This window comes from Rhinoderma darwinii, unplaced genomic scaffold (genome assembly GCF_050947455.1).
Source record: "Rhinoderma darwinii isolate aRhiDar2 unplaced genomic scaffold, aRhiDar2.hap1 Scaffold_140, whole genome shotgun sequence".
NCBI classification, from domain to species: Eukaryota; Metazoa; Chordata; class Amphibia; order Anura; family Rhinodermatidae; genus Rhinoderma; species Rhinoderma darwinii.
In genome coordinates this window covers 570,001-575,000 of record NW_027461968.1, presented here as the reverse complement: position 1 = coordinate 575,000, position 5,000 = coordinate 570,001, and positions in this window count along the sequence as shown.

Sequence of the window (5,000 nt, the reverse complement as noted above, 5' to 3'; positions counted from 1 at the left end):
AGGGTTTCGCCGTTCAGGCCGTTTCAAGGCAGAGTGAGGTCATCAAGAGAGTGACCATCTTGACTAGTAATGAGTCACTCTCTTGCATGGATATAATGACCTGGGTGGAGAGGTATGGCGAGGTCAAAGGAATGCCCCAAAAAAATCGGGACGAACACGGGATTTGGTCTGGTGCCTGGACCTTTTCCGTGAAGTTAAAGGTCCAGGGGAACTCGGTGTCCCACATGCCCTCCTCTGCTTTCTTGGGGAGGGACAGGATCCTGGTCTTTTACCAGGGGCAGCCGAAGGTCTGTCATAAGTGCGGCAGCCCCACACACTTTAGCGCACAGTGTAAGGAGAGGAGGTGTGCGCTGTGTGGGGCTTTGGGCCATCTTGCCGCCACTTGTAAGGACATTAGGTGTAACCTGTGTGGTGACCTAGGTCACCCCTTTAGCCGCTGTCCGCGCTCCTTCGCCAACCTGGTCTTCAACCCGGTGGCGCCTAGCCTGGCCAGTGGCAGTGGTCGTGGTGATGGTGTCGCTGGGGAGGGGGCTGGGGAGGATGGAGAGGTGATAGGGTCGAGGAAGGTAAGGACCCTGCCTTCTTCTAAACTGAAGAGGCAGGAGTGCCGCCGACTTGAGAGGGAGCAGGGGGGGCCCCAAAGCCATGGGGTTCAGTCTGCCGTCCCTCAGGAGGCTGGTATGTCTGCGGAGGCCCTTGGGGACGGTGGGGTAGAGGAGGAGATCAGGAGACTGGTGAGGAGGAGAGGAGAAGCCCCCTCTAGTGGGTCCTCGTACTATGGAAGTTTGGACGAGGACGAAGTGAGGGGGCAAGACAAAAGAGAGGACACTGGTAGGAAGACCCTATGTAAAACCAGGGCTCCTAAATTAAAAACATCCAAGACCGGCCAGATCCCAAAGGAGGGCTTGACTGGCTCCCCCCTGATAGGGCTCTCCAACCGGTACCAAGCCCTTCGGGAGGACATCTCCTCCTCTTCGGAAGAAGAGGAGGGCGGAGGTGAGGTATCGGTGCGAAGGTCGGGTCCTTCGGGAGGTGCTGGACCCTCGAGCCAGGTAGTAGGCCAAATGCCTGGGGAGGGGGTTGTCACGGCACTAGTGGACAAAGGGGGGGGTGGGGAAACGGGGGTGGTGACGGGTGATGGGAGTGTAAATATTGTTTGTAATGTTGTGGACTCACTCTCTCCTCTTTTGCTTCCAGAGGTGAAAGACTTGGCTAAGGATATGGATCTCTCGGGTGTAAGTCTCAAGAGAGGCAACGAAGATTCCCCGGACCCAGATAGCGACGGGCTAACTGGGGGAGGGAAGAAGCTAGCGGTCGAACTCGATCACTCTTGATGGCGGTACCTACTCCGTTGACCCTGGCGAGTATTAATGTCGCCAGCATTAGGTCAGATGCGGCCAGATTCACGGCCTTTGATTTTCTCGGCCGGGTTGAGGCCGATGTTTTATTTTTGCAGGAGACCAGGGTGCCAGACCTGGCATCAGTGCATAAGGCCAGAAGGGAGTGGAGGCACGGGCCATCTTACTGGTCTCTTGCGGCCGAGCCGTATAGCGGAGTGGCTGTCCTTTTCAGGGCAGCAGAGGTAAAATGCCGACGAGTGATCGAGGTCGAAATGGGGAGGTGTCTGGTCTTGGACGTCTTCATGAAGGGGCAAGAGCTTAGGCTCATAAACATCTACGGTCCACAAACCAAGTGGGACCGCAAATGCCTCTTTATGAAGATCAAGCCTTTTCTTTTTACCAGCCGTCAGGTGGTCTTTGGAGGAGACTTCAACACAGTTGTGAGGCAGAAGGACAGGAGGGGCTCCAAAGACAGGCTGGGTTATGACAGCGTCGCTTTAAATAGCATAGTCAGTGAGGCTCGTCTGGAGGATGTCCACATCAGGCACACCCCGGACCACAGTGGTTACACATATCATAGGGGTAGTCAGATTAGATCTAGAATAGACAGGTTTTATTTGAAGGGGGAGGCTGTCTTCTCGCCACTTGTGGTTGAGGAGGTAGAATTCTCCGATCACTGTTTAATTGTTTTTTCTTTGAACGTTGCAGAGACCCATCGGATGGGAAGGGGCTTTTGGAGATTGAATTCGGCACTCCTGGAAGAAGCGGAAGTCAGACAGTCCTTCGAGGATTTTCTGCAGAGCCAGGTACCTCTTTTGGGCCTTTGTAACAGTAAGTCAGAGTGGTGGGAGATGCTCAAGAAACGTGCGGCAAAATTCTTCCGCCAGCTTTCCAACTTTAGGAGCCTGGCCGGACACTGTCTGTACCAGGACCTAAGAAGGAAACTCGAGCAGCTTGTCTCGACAGGAGGTAGCCGCAAGGATATCTCCTGTGTGAAGTCCTTGCTTAAGAGGTGTCAGTATGATAGGCACACGTCCTTGGTTTTTGAGAGGGACTTCGGGAGGTATCGCTCGCCCGACCCTTACAAAAACTGTAGGATGTCAGTGGATTGCAAATATGTGGCAGGACTGATTGATAGTACGGGATCCCTGAACAGGTCCAAATCAGGGATCCTGGAGGTGGTCAGATCCTTCTACTCACACCTCTTGAGTAGGAAGGAACTAGATCGAGACAAAATGTCGGCTTTCCTGGCTGAAACCATTCCGGAGCCAAGGATAAGCCCCTCTCTTGGCGTTTTGACAGAGGAAATCAAGGAAGAGGAAGTAAAGAGGGCGATTGAAGGGTTAGCTCTTAAGAAATCGCCGGGACCGGATGGCTTAACGTCCGAGTTCTATAAGACCTTTGGGGAAGCTTTGATTCCCCTCTTGACTGGGGTTTTTAATGAGTGCCTATCCTCGGGCGCTCTGCCAAAGTCAATGGGTAGGTCAGCCTTGATCCTGCTGTCAAAGGGTAAAGATCCGTCCTGTATTGAGAACTGGCGTCCCATAGCGCTTCTCAATACGGACCGGAAGATTCTGGCAAAAGTACTGTTTAACAGGTTGGTCGAGTTTGCACCACAGCTCCTCTCGGGAGTCCAGCACTGCACTGTCCCAGGTCGAAGCACCTTTAGTGCTGTCCTGGGTGTCAGGGAGGCGGTGGAGCAGGGCAGAGCTGGACACTGGAAGGGGTACATGCTGTCTTTGGATCAGGCAAAAGCGTTTGACAGAGTTGATCATGAGTATCTCTGGTCCACCCTTTTGAGATACGGTCTGCCTGGGGGGTTTGTGAATTGGCTGAAAGCATTGTACGCAGGGGCTGAGACTTTCCCACTGGTGAACGGTTGGGTTGGTCGTCCTTTTGTGGTGGACTCTGGTGTCCGTCAGGGTTGTCCTCTTAGCCCGCTACTATACGTGTTCGCGATCGATCCCTTCCTTGCGAGGATTGATCGCGGGCCGTTGGTGGGTGTGAGGATGGACCTGGCGGTCGTGGAGTCTGCAGTAAGGACGATAGCGTATGCCGACGATGTCACTATCTTCGTCTCCTCGCAAGGGGAGGCGGAATGGGTGATGTCTGAGGTAGACCGCTACTCGGACGCGTCTGGGTCCAAGATCAATCTGGATAAGTGCAAAAGTCTCTGGTTGGGAGTGGGAGACCCAGATTTTTGTCTCCCAGACACCCTCCCTGTGCCCCAAGACACTGCAAAAGTTCTGGGCATAAATTTCGGCAGAAGTGATTATCCTACTCAAAATTGGGAGAGCAGACTGCAGATTGCCACCAAAAGGGTGAACCAGTGGAAAGGTTGGACTTTGACCTTCAGAGAAAGGATCAACTTGGGCAAAACATACCTGCTCCCTTTGTTTATTTTTCTGGGCAGCATTTGTATCTTGCCAGAACCCTTCTGGACACGGGTCTACAGCCTGTTTTTCCAATTGTCATGGGGAAACAGGCTGAACCTAGTTAAGAGAGAGGTGACTTACCTAACAAGGAGACAAGGTGGGTTGGGTATGGTCAACCCGGTAGTGTTCCTAGTGAACACTTTTCTTAAATGTAATTTGGCAATCCTCTACAAAGAGAGGGCTCCTCTGTGGGTAGCTTCTTGCAAGGTATGGTTTCAGCCTTTCTTCCAGGAATGGGAGAACGGAGGGCGAGTGAAGGATCTTCGATCGCAGCGGGGGCATCTCCCGGCTTACGTTGCCCCGGTTCTGAAGGTTGTCCGTCGATGGTGTCTGGGGAAGGATGAGGTGATCACGCTGCCGAGGAAACTCCTCGACATTAGGGTGGTCACCTCCTATTTCCAGGCATCCTTGGCCCTCAAGGACTGCCCAGGTAGGGATCTGAGGGAGGGACTGATGCTTTTGAATTCAAACAGGATCCCCCAGAAGTATTGGGACTTGACCTGGCGCTGCTTCCATGGTAAGTTATATGTGAGGGGAAACTTGAAGTACAGGAACTCTGATGAAAGGGATTGTCCCCGGGAGGAGTGCGGCGACACGCTGGAAAGCATGGAGCACTTCCTGCTTCAGTGTCCTCTCAATATAGAGGTATACAACCAGGTGGGGATCTCCATCGGGTGGCCAGAGATGGAGAGCCTCTCCTATGCCGAGTGGGCCTATGGGGCGTACAGAGAAGTTGGTGACAGGGACCGTTGCACTTTATTTCTAGTCAGTGCAGTGGTCAGGTTCTACACGTGGAACGCGCGGTGTCTAGTTTCGACGGGAAGAAAGACCCTCCAAAGGGAAGAGGTATGTAGTAACATCCTTGGTGACCTGGTGAAGGTGCGCTCTTTGGAGTTTGAAAGGCTGGGAGCACGTAAGGCCTCCCGCCTATGGAGAGGCTTTTCCTTTGGCGTGCCCTAGTCATTCAAACTTCTTCCTGGTGTAGGGCTGCATTTCAACCACCCTAGCTTTTTGTTTTATAAAGTGATATGGATGTCAAGGCTTGAGGACGCCGAACCTGCGCAACTCTTGAGACGGGGTGGCGGGTAGGATCTGTGGTTGTACGGGATGTTATGTAGGGATAGAGGGGTTAGTGAGGTTTTGGGTGGGGGTTCTGGGGGGCGGTGGGAGGAGTGTAAATATGTATGTATATATATATATTAAAAAGAAAAAAAAAAAAAAAAAA